The 12,251-nt window shown below is 32.1% G+C and overlaps 1 protein-coding gene across 1 annotated transcript in view; it reads left to right on the top strand.

Moving 5' to 3' along the window:
• The window catches only part of LOC129740922 (TBC1 domain family member 16), a 58,792-nt gene that overhangs the window by 33,293 nt on the left and 13,248 nt on the right, over positions 1-12,251 (top strand). The gene's annotated exons all lie outside the window — the stretch shown is intronic.

Here is a 12,251-nt window from a genome sequence, read left to right as displayed (position 1 = left end):
AAATATTAAAAAATGATTTTGTTAAATTTTCATCAAAAGTTCAATAACTAAAAAATAGATTTTTTTAAATTTTCCAAGGTTTGGCTATATTCGGCTTTTTTTTTCTAGAACATTAGATTAATGTTCATGTTAAGATTCCAGTTACAAGATATTGTTAAGGGGTCATGTCAGCCCAGGGATCAAATCTACTCACTCTCCCCTATTTATTGGATAGGGAAATTTATAGCGGTTCTAGTGAAATTATCACTTAGGCGTTACAACTGCGAACTGGAAATCATTAATGCAAACGCGGAGCTACAATGACATATACATACAAAAACCGATGTAAAAGAGTTAAATATGCTTGTGAATTAGGAAATATTAGTCAAATAAGACTCACCGGCTAGATTGAATTCCTTTCCTTTCCACTGCTTATCTGCGGGGAGCCCGCGATTGAGTGACCTTTTTGAGCCTCTGGAAATCAAGCTCTAAGTTTTGTTTTTTGTTAGGGGTACATTTTTTCAATCGCTGCACCGAAACAACTGTGGAATAACCCAGGTGGAGTATCTAAGAGCTGGATTATTCTCATATAGTTTCATTGTTGTCGTTTTCTCGGTTTTCTTTCGGGATCGCACGATCGCACCAGAAACAAACACATTTCAAGACATCACGTAACGGTGGAACATGGACCCCTATTGAGCAAATTCGACCACCTGAGTTTTGTTCCCCATTTCATGCCTTTCTTCCACGATGGTATTTGCTCCCAAAATTTTGAAAGAATACGTATCAGTGGACATTAGACTGAGTCGATTTGGGGTCATTTTCGAATTTCTCAAACCCTGGGGTCTTAAAAGTTTCGTTTTGTCCTGACACTCATCCATGATTTTTTGCCGAATTTTTAAGTAACGTTTACATGAGTAAATTTGGACTTTTAGGTTTGTATGGGAAAATTTAAAATTTTGTACTGAAAAACGAACATGGTTTTGCCTTTCTTACAGAAAGGTATAGTTATCGGTCGATTTGGGAGATCCTTAATTATGGGTCTTAGACCTATCGAATCAGCTCGACGAGTTCAGACGATGTCAGTGTATTTGTATGTATTGGTGTGATTTTTTTATAAACTTTGTCACTACGTTTTTGCGAAACTGGGAAGTACAATAAAAATGATTTTTGTCTTAAAAAATTTGATTTTTTTCCCTTTTCAATGTATAAAAGAAAGAAAAAAAAACAAAATAGTTTGAAAAATAAATTTTCATAGTAATTATCATCAAATCATCACTCCAAAAAACGTGTCAATTAGGCTTGCTAGCCACAACCAGCAATCACTAAAATCAAGATTATCGTATATATGACGTCATATACACGATGGGCGCGCTCGCTACACGATGGGCGCACTCCACTCCCACTCATGACGTCTTCATGACGACAAAACGAGCGGGAAGAAGGAGAAGGAGAGATTGAAAATTTGTAAAATATTTAATTTCTGTACCAGTTCAGTGTTAACCGAACCGGTTTCAAAAATTTTAGAGCCGAAGCACTAAAACCATATCGCGATAATACGGAGTTTTAAAAGGGGTATAACCCCGAACTTGTCATATTTTTTTTTTAAATTTAATGTAATTTTTATTCAGTCATTTTTGTTTAACAATTGATGTTTACAATTTAAGGGATTCAGCTACAGGCTTTTCATCATCTTTTTTTAATTTAATGTAATTTTTATTCAGTCATTTTTGTTTAACAATTGATGTTTACAATTTAAGGGATTCAGCTACAGGCTTTTCATCTTCGGTTACAATTTTTAAAGTACAGTTTTTGTTTGATTTTAGTTTTCAATTGATTGCTTTTACAATTTGAACCTAAAAGCAATCAATTGAAAACTAAAATCAAACAAAAACTGTACTTTAAAATGTACTTACGAACTTGTCATACTAAACCGATGGTTGTAGGGTTAAACACCGCATTTTTCTGCAGCGATGGCTGGCTTCGATACGTCGAAGAAAGCGTGAATCTAGCAACAAACGAACGTAACATTTCATAAAGGCGAAACTATCAGTTAGCTCGAAAAAAAAAACGCTTTTGAAACTTCGGAACATCTAATCAAATCCTATTTAAAAAATCTTGGCTATCTATTACCCCTACCCGGATAAAAAAATCCTATTTTAAATAGGCGTAATTTCGCGTTCAAACGAAAATTCATCAACAAAAAGTTTCACCCAATTTAATTTTATCGACATTTTTTGTACAGACGCGCTAATTTCAAAATGTTGAATTCCCTGGACTTTATAGTATTTCTGATTTTAAACTTAATTTAAAAAAATCTGGTCCAATAGTGAGTTTCAGAATTCAGATTTAAATTCAAAAATTCAGATGCAATCCAGCGCTAGACGATTTTCAAAACAAATTTACAAAACCGACATAATGGACAAAAATGTCAAAATAGTCAATTACTACAAAAATGACATAATTGTTTAAATTTTCTTAAATTACAAAGTGGACCAAATTTACATAATTGACAAAATTGATAAAAATTACAAAATAGACAACATTCACAAACTTTTATCAAGTTTTAACTAACCTGACAAATTTCGCAAATATGGGAAAAGTTGACAAAAATTGACCAATTTTGAATGGATTGACATAAATGATAACATTTACAAAATTGACAAAACTGGATAGATAAAATGAATATAAATCATAAAACTGAAAAAGTTTTCAAAATATGCAAAATTGACAGAATCAATCAATAATTTACAAAACTGACATAATTTTCAATAATTTCAAAATAGCCTATTATTACAAAAATGACATAATTGTTAAAATCTTAAAAATTACAATTTGGACCAAATTTGCATAGTTGACAAAATTGATAAGAAATACAAAAAAAAAACTAAAATTACAACATTCATAAGCTTGATAAATTTTACAAACCTGACAAATTTTGAAAATATGGCAAAAAATGTGCCCTTTTCAAAAATCTTCACGGTACAACTTGGGTGCGAAGTGCACGCAAGTTTTTGCACTTACTTGCACACAACTTTTGGACGCAAGTTTAAAACGCACCCATTTAAACTCACCGCACTCAAAGTGTAGGGTGCAAGTTCGAGCACGTGCTCGAATCCAGGTGTGAACCCATGTGCGCGCATCCATGTTCAGAAGTCAGGAAAAGGAATCAAATGCAGAAAGTGTAAGCGCTTTAGCATCTTGGGTAACTTTTTTGTTTCAATTCCAATCGTGATGCTGTCTTGGGGTAAAATATTTGCCTTGATTTAGGCTTTGCGAAAACTACTTAAAACCCTTGAACCTCTTGAAAGTCAGGACAAGTCCTGAAAAATCAGTTCACCTGGCACCTCCGACGTGCATTACAATTGTTCAGTTGTTGTTGTTGTTTCTCTTGTGCTTAGAGGTGCCAAGTATCCTGATTTATCAGGATTTGTCCTGATTTTCGAGAGACCGGTTTAATTTTTTTTAAACTCTGGATTGTTCTCATTTTGATGAAAACCTCTAAAATTTAATCTAATTTGTAGTTAAACTATGGGAAAATCTAAAAAATTCGTTATAAAATAGTTGAACTCTTTTAACAGATGGTAATCTTTGATAATATTTAAATGGCGTTTTTTTTTTTCAACATGAACTGAAGGCAAGCCAAAAAGCTGCGTACTGTTGTTGCCTAAATCATGGCGTTTACAGCACCTGCTACTGCTTGATGAGTTGATCCCAGTATCACATTATTTTTTTTCCAATAAGATTCTTTTTTCCCTACCCAGCATGAGAGCAGCAGTGGTATCAATTTTTTCAAAAGGGCGTGCGGCCAAATGTTAACAAATCGAATTGTCAGCTGGGTGAAAAAGTACCGTTTAAAGACCTACATTTTAATCCTAATTACTTTCAACGCGATTTTCTCTTTCGCCCTTTGCTAAAATAAATCAACATAGAAATCTTTTCTTTTCTATTTCTTAGCATACCTTTCAGGGGCATTATTACTAGTATACATTTAAAGGGCAATTGGGTTGAGCTAGTAATTAAGAAATTTTATGTTTGGCTTGCATAAAAAGTGATCCGCAATTCACAGCAATTCACTGTTATCGAGCGCACACATAATATTTTAATACATTTTGATGATTATTGATTTACATTTTACATTTTCGTTATTTTTGTCGTTTCTGTCATTTTTATCAGTTTTGTCAATTTTGTCAGTTTTTTTTCAAAATTTCTGTTTCATCAATATTGACAATATTTTTTATCAATTTTGTCAATTTTGTTAATTCAGTTTTGTCAATTTTGTCAATGTGGCCAAAATGGACAATTTGGACAGTTTTTTTTTTCTGTTTCATCAATTTGACCTAATTGACAAAATTGAAATAAATCGACAAAGTTGACAAAATAGAAAAATTGGCATAATTGAAAAAATTGAGATAATTGCAAAAAATTGACCAAATTGGCAGAACTTGTAGGTCAAATTGATGAAACAGAAAAATCTGTGTCTGTGTTGAGTAAACAAAATTGATAAAACATATTGTCAATATTGATGAAACAGAAAATTGAAAAAAATTATTAAACAAAATTGCCAAAAAAAAAAAAATTTTGGAAAAATTAACAAAATTGACATAAATGACAGAAATGACAAAAATGACGGAAATGTAAAATGTAAATCAATAATCATCAAAATGCATTAAAATATTATATGTGCGCTCGATAACAGTGAAATTGCTGTTTGAATCACGGATCGCTTTTTTTATAAGCCAAACATTAAAATTTTTGGTAACTAGATCAACCCAATTGTCCCTTAAACGTATACCAGTAAGGATGCCCCTGATAGGTATGCTAAACACTTTGAGTTCTATGTTGATTCATTTTTGTAAAGGGCGAAAGCTGTTTCGAGAAAATCGCGTTGAAAGTAATTAGGTTTAAAATGTAGGTCTTCAAACGGTACTTTTTCACCCAGCTGACAATTCGATTTGTTAACATTTGGCCGCACGCCCTTTTGAAAAAATTGATACCACTGCTGCTCTCATGCTGGGTAGGGAAAATAGAATCTTATTGGAAAAAAATACAAGTACAAGTTTTTGTATCATTCAATTCCACTTGCTGTTCCAAATTTTCTTTGCCTATGAATTAACTGACATATAATCGTTTTTCAATTCTATTGGATAATTTCATCATCATTACAATTAGTAATCTATTTGTTATAACTTTCATTTGATAGTATTTCTTATAAAGTTTAATACTGACAACATCAATTAAAAAATGAGAAAAATGAAAAAGTTTACAAAATAGACAAAATTTACAAAAATAACTAAATTGAGAAAAGTCCAAATCGACCATTTCGACTAAATTCTCAAAATTTACAAAATTGGAAACAGTTGACCAACTTGAATAAATTAACTATACGACAAAAAATGCAAAAAAAATCTATGTAGACCAATTTGCGAATTTGACAAAATTACAAAATTGTCCAAATTTAGACAATTGACAAAATTGACTAAACTGACTAAGTTTACTAATTTTTCTAAATTGACTACCTAGGCTTAATTGAAAAAATAGCCTAAATTGACTAAATTCACAAAATTGACAAGACTATCCAAATGGACAAGATTGACAAAATTTAAAAAATTTACAAAATTAACAAAATTTACAAATTTTACAAAATTTACAAAATTTACAAAATTTACAAAATTTACAAAATTTACAAAATTTACAAAATTTACAAAATTTACAAAATTTACAAAATTTACAAAATTTACAAAATTTACAAAATTTACAAAATTTACAAAATTTATAAAATTCACAAGATTTATAAAATTCACAAAATTTACATAATTTACAAAATTTACAAAATTAACAAAATTTACAAAATTTACAAAATTTACAAAATTTACTAAATTTACAAAATTTACAAAATTTACAAAATTTACAAAATTTACAAAATTTGCAAAATTTACAAAATTTACAAAATTTACAAAGTTTACAAAATTTACAAAATTTTCAAAATTTTTAAAATTTACCAAATTTATAAAATTGACAAAATTGACAAAATTGACAAAATGGATAAAATTGACAAAACTATCAGAATAGACAAAAATGATAAAATAGACATAATTGACAAAATGACAGAATTGAAAATATTAACATTTCAAAGTTGTCAAAATGTTAAATATCTATAGTTAATTCGATCGATTACTCTAAACTACGTTGATTCATCGTATTTTAGTCTAGCAGTTGAAAATCTACTTTTTTTATAATTTTTTCGCTTCCTTTACTTGAGAGGTTGAATTATTTGAAACACATGGTTAGGCATCTTTTTTGAAAATATATACTCTTCATTTTTAGAGCTCTTCTATTTTATAGATATAAGATCATAATGTCATAGAAACGGGATAATACAAGATATTCCAGAATTCAATCATTCAAAAATTTTCAATTAGTTTACAATTATGTAATTATTTAAGTGAAAATTATAATTATTTAAAAATACTTTTGTCCTATTAAAAATTTTGAATCTTAATTTCTTAAATTCATTTAGGATTTACTACGTTCGAAATTCTTAAATCATTACTCAGAATTTATAAATCTATCATTAATTTATTACTTTGTGTCATGTGTATCCAAATATAATTTATAGACTGTAAGAAAGGCTACAATCCACTGTTAAGTGTATTAAATCGGGTTTTTCTTTTTACTCTGGTACCAAGCCATTCAACCCTTTATGTGCCAATTTATGAATTTCTTAAAGTAAATTTTCCGCTTAACAACATTGCCGAAGACCGTAACTTATTATCTCTCCAGACAACGAAGTTATAACCAATTTAATGAAGGTATGTCTTTTGGCATTGAAGACATTTCAAATAAACCCGCAACACTGCTGGGTACAAACGAGAGATTGTTTGACTGATTTGCTCATAGATGTTTTCTTTCAAATTTTATCATACTAGTTTCTTCGGAGCGATTGTTGTTTACATTAGGAGCCATCTTTTGATGGTTTCTATAAATAAAAATAACTATGCTTGAAGGGCTGGCATTCAATTGATTGCAAGCGCATCAACATTTCACATAGAGTTGGAACAGCAAAACAACGAACCCCACACTCAGTATTAAAAACACCTATATTAGAATCGTTGTTGCTCGGCCTGTTCTTGACCGATATTCATAAATAGGATATCAAAATGAAGATAAAAGATTCGTTTATCATTTTGTTAAACAAAATTTGAAAACCAAATCAAGAGGTCTTATGAAAAGTTGCTTCAACTGAACGCCTTTTGCTGAATCATATTCCCCCGGGTAACCATAAAAACATAAATATACAATAATTCAAATATCAGATATTTCATGTATTTAAATTAAAAACGAATTCCTTTAATGTAATTTTTTTATTATTAGAAACTCAAATCTTTTTTCGATCGAAACTCTGGCATTTGTTTTCGGCCAGCTTGTTGGGCGATAATGTATTTTTATTGCGTTTTTTGAACGAAAAAACTTCATCTGCTGCTTCAGACACCATTTTAACACATCTTTCGACACCTTGGCCGTGGCAAGGCCAATTAGGGACTTCCATCGGCTGGAGTTTAAAAGCTTCAATTTCTTCAAATTTCAAATCACATGACAGTATCGGTTCAAATACACGATCCTTCCAACTAATAAAATCGATCCAATTTGTTGCGTTTATGTTTATATTCGGTGATTCTCGCGTTCAGACTGATTTATCGCCAAATGACTTGTTTTTCTTTTAAATTTGCTTAGATATTTGGAACAAAATAAATAATAATTATAGGTGCAATTCTGTTTAAACATATTTTGGAATCAAGATTAATTTGAAAAAAGTGCACTTAATTTCATAAGCCTTTTTGTTTGAAAAACGCCATGAATACATTATCGCCCAACAAGCTGGCCGAAAACAAATGCCAGAGTTTAGATCGAAAAAAAAGATTTGAGTTTCTAATAATAAAAAGATACATTATAGGTATTCGCTTTTAATTTAAATACATTAAATATCCGATATTTGAATTATTGCATATGTATTTATGGTTACCCGGGGGAATATGATTCAGCAAAAGGCGTTCAGTTGAAGCAACTTTTCTTAAGACCTCATGATTTGGTTCTCAAATTTTGTTTAACAAAATGCTAAACGAATCTTTTATCTTCATTTTGATATCCTATTTATGAATATCGGTTAAGAACAGGCCGAGCGACAACGATTCTTATATAGGGTTCGTTGTTTTGCTGTTCCAACTCTATGTGAAATGTTGATGCGCTTGCAATCAATTGAATGCCAGCCCTTCAAGCATAGTTATTTTTATTTATAGAAACCATCAAAAGATGGCTCCTAATGTAAACAACAATCGCACCGAAGAAACTAGTATGATAACATTTGAAAGAAAACATCTACGAGCAAATCAGTCAAACAATCTTTCGTTTGTACCCAGCAGTGTTGCGGGTTTATTTGAAATGCCTTCAATACCATAAGACATACCTTCATTAAATTGGTTATAACTTCGTTGTCTGGAGAGATAATAAGTTACGGTCTTCGGCAATGTTGTTAAGCGGAAAATTTACTTTAAGAAATTCATAAATTGGCACATAAAGGGTTGAATGGCTCGGTACCAGAGTAAAAAGAAAAACCATGTTCGTTTTTCAGTACAAAATTTTAAATTTTCCCATACAAACCTAAAAGTCTAAATTTACTCATATAAACGTTACTTAAAAATTCGGCAAAAAATCATGGATGAGTTTTAGGACAAAACGAAACTTTTAAGACCCCAGGGTTTGAGAAATTCGAAAATGACCCCAAATCGACTCAGTCTAGTGGACATTACGTTTTGATTCTTCTAATTTCACTCCCTTTTTCCCGTCAAACTCGATTCCGAACTAAACAAGAACAAAATTTGTCCTTGAAAAAAAAACGAATCTCTTTTCACATCTTTCTCATTTTTTAGGGGGTAGGTACTACGCAACCAAGAAGTCGTTTTTTTTTCAACTATACCTTTAAAAATTTTTCATTTCAGGAATTGCATACCTTTTGGCGTTTATAAGTTCCTAATTGGATATCTTGTGCCAGTATAAGCTTGGTTTATGGCTAAGTGGCTCCAGAGAGTCATAAAAACTTCTACTGAATCGATCAAACCAGGGAGCAGCATTTTCTGACCACTGTTACTAATACTGATTTTTGGAAGAATTTGGCACCCTGAATTTAAATTTTTTGTTAGATTCCATATATAACACCTAGTTTAGGGATATGACGTATGGAATTTTGAGTTAAATTAAATAAAAAACAAAACTGATTTTAAATCCATTCATTACTCTTCATTCAAATATTGATTCAGATTTTGGCAATGTATTCATGTTTCAGAGATGCAATGTCTTTAAAAAAAATCTACAATGCTTATAGAATTCAATATCTAGACAAATTTATAACTTTTTTTCTTGTAGGAGATTTTTTGTTTATGTCATGAAAAAAATCATAAAACCCCTTTAATTCAAAATTGCTTTTAAATTTCGTAGAATTTGCCTTTTTTTTTGACAAATCGAGGAAAAAGAAACAAAATAATATATGTAATTTTATCTTGGAAGTTACTTGAGATGTTCGAGCCTGGTGCTCAAATTTTCATTTTTAACAAATTTTCAAATGAATATTCCTCAACTCTCAAAACTCAACCTTTAAGACTAAGAAAACAAAAGCCAATGAAAAAATATATCATATTTGGAAAGAGCGCAAAAAACTATGAAAGTAGTTAGATTGTTAAAATCAGATATCTTCGTTGTAAAATAAATAAAAAGGTTATCCAAGAATCCTGTTCCGAAGTTCCAAAATTCTGATAAATTGAAACATCAAGCGGTCGTAATCGAAAATATTCTTCAAAACAATCAACTACGTTGCATAGAGTTTGGTGTTTATTGATTCTAAATACATAATACTCGAAAAAACTAGTTTCGTCGAGGCTCCAGAGAGTAAGTAGAGGTCACGAAAACGGGTTGTGAATGATGATCTCGTTTCGTTTTTCAAGCATTTGTTTTAATTTGGCAATCGAAATTAATTTTTTTTTGTTTCGATTATAGTCGTTTTACCATCATTATGGCATTCGCGACTTTATCAGCGTTGCAGTTGGCGGATCGTTATTGAAAAACTTATCCGGTACAACTGTGTTCGATGTTTACTCTTGGGCTCGAACTCACGGACATCGACTCGGGAGACAACAAACTTGCCAACTGAGCTATATAACAAGCCCAATCGAAATTAATGATTCTGACGATCGTCTTACAACGGTTTGTTTTTTTTTAATATACAAAACGTCTTTTTGGAGTTTTGTTTTTGTCTGTTTCAGATTTCCGGCACTAAATTTTGATAAGAATGAATGGTTTAACCATGAAATAAATCATGCTGTCATAAACAGAAATTTGGCCTATAATTCTTGGAAGAATCTCAAGTCTGTCGAAGATAGAAATGAGTACAAAACCCTACCAAATAAAGTGAACATGATGATTATTTAAGGCAAAAATTGCACGTGAAAAAAATCGCTTCAATCTAGATTTACCTGCCAGGTTATTTAGGAATAACTTGAAGAAGTTTTGATTGAAAAAAATCTGCAGGAAAGGCTGTATCGAACTTCTCTGCTGCCGAATTAAATAGTTATTTCTCTTCTAATTTTACTCATCGCGAAGTCGAGAATTGCATTGCCCTTCTAGCTCACGAGGATTTGAATTTAAATCTATTGAAGACTACGAAATCATGAAAGCTAAATCGAATGCTCTAGGAGTGGATGAAATACCAATCCGTCTAATTAAAATTCAATTCAAAATTTATTCTACCTGCACTTAGTCACATTTTCAAAACCATTATAAAAACTTCAAAATTTCCATACCAATAATGGAAAAAATCTAAAGTAATTCCAATCCCAAAAAAAAAGCGAAAGCTCTTGACTTGGGCGACTGGAGACCTATTAGTATACTGAGTTCAACTTCAAATTTTTTTGAAAAACTAATCAAACCACAAATTACACTGTACCGAAATCAAAACAATATGTTATATGAATTTCAATCTGGATTTCGCTCATCTCACAGCACAGAAATTGCACTCATGAAAGTACATAACGATATTGCGTATAGCTTAGACAAAAAAGGAATCGCTAAACTGTTGATAATACATTTTGCAAAAGCCTTTGATCGTGTTTAACATACTGAATCCTCAATAATAGCGTTATTCAGTTTGTAGATTACGCCGAAAACCTTGGTGTTGTTTTTGACAAAGATCTAACGTAGCATCAACATGTTAATGCTCAATGCGGCAAGATTACTGACAAGACCTTACACAGCAAAAATTATTTCCTGTAAAATTAGGCAAATGTCCTGTAACAAGAAGGAGCAGGACATTTACCGTAATTTTACAGGTCGAAAACATGATTAAGTGACATTTAATTTTTAGTGTACAACTTTTTTACAGGACATTTGCTGTAATAATAAATGAATCTTCGTTAACTTTCAAGGAAAACAATTTAAAATTACAGGTTTTGTTAATTACTTACTTACTTACTTAATGATCCCGCGCCGATCCTCCGGTGCATAGTGTGGTAGGCCACGACCACACAACCAATCAGAAGCTACTAGAATGTCACAGCATTCTATCGTCACGCTAGGAGTACCTGCTGGTATAAATACCACCCCTTGTGTGTTCTGGGAACACGAAGCAGGTAGACGAGTGCCACAAGCTCATCAACCTGAAACAGGACACACAAATGATTGAGAAGAAGGACCCCTCAATCAACGCTGTGTCCCTCCATCCAAAACCACCCGAGAAGAAGACGAAAAAGGTTCCGAAGACGCCCTGCTGGCTCTGCGGGGACTTCCATTACGTCCGTGAGTGCCCGTTCCAGAATTCCACCTGCGGAAAATGCAAACGCAGGGGCCACAAGAAAGGTTACTGTGCTTCAGCGGATTCCAGGAAGAAACCAACCAACGAGCATCATCCCAACATTTGGAAGATGACAGGTGTCACTCTGGTGCAGAAAGTGGACGTTTCCAAGAGGCGCAAGTTTGCTGATGTTCATCTGAACGGTGTCAACGTCAAGCTCCAGCTGGACTGTGCTTCTGACATCACCATCATCTCTACGCAAACTTGGAAAACCATCGGAAAGCCAACAATCAACCAGACGAACATCGTTGCGACCAGTGCATCCGGAAATATGCTCGACGTTTTGGGTGAATTCAGCGCACGAGTAACCATCCGGAACGTCTCAAAACGAGCATGCATCTACGTCACCAACCATCCAGATCTGAACGTCCTTGGC

This window comes from Uranotaenia lowii, chromosome 2 (assembly GCF_029784155.1).
Source record: "Uranotaenia lowii strain MFRU-FL chromosome 2, ASM2978415v1, whole genome shotgun sequence".
NCBI classification, from domain to species: Eukaryota; Metazoa; Arthropoda; class Insecta; order Diptera; family Culicidae; genus Uranotaenia; species Uranotaenia lowii.
Note: the sequence above shows the minus strand (reverse complement) of the source record. Positions and strands in the feature narration are given on the sequence as shown.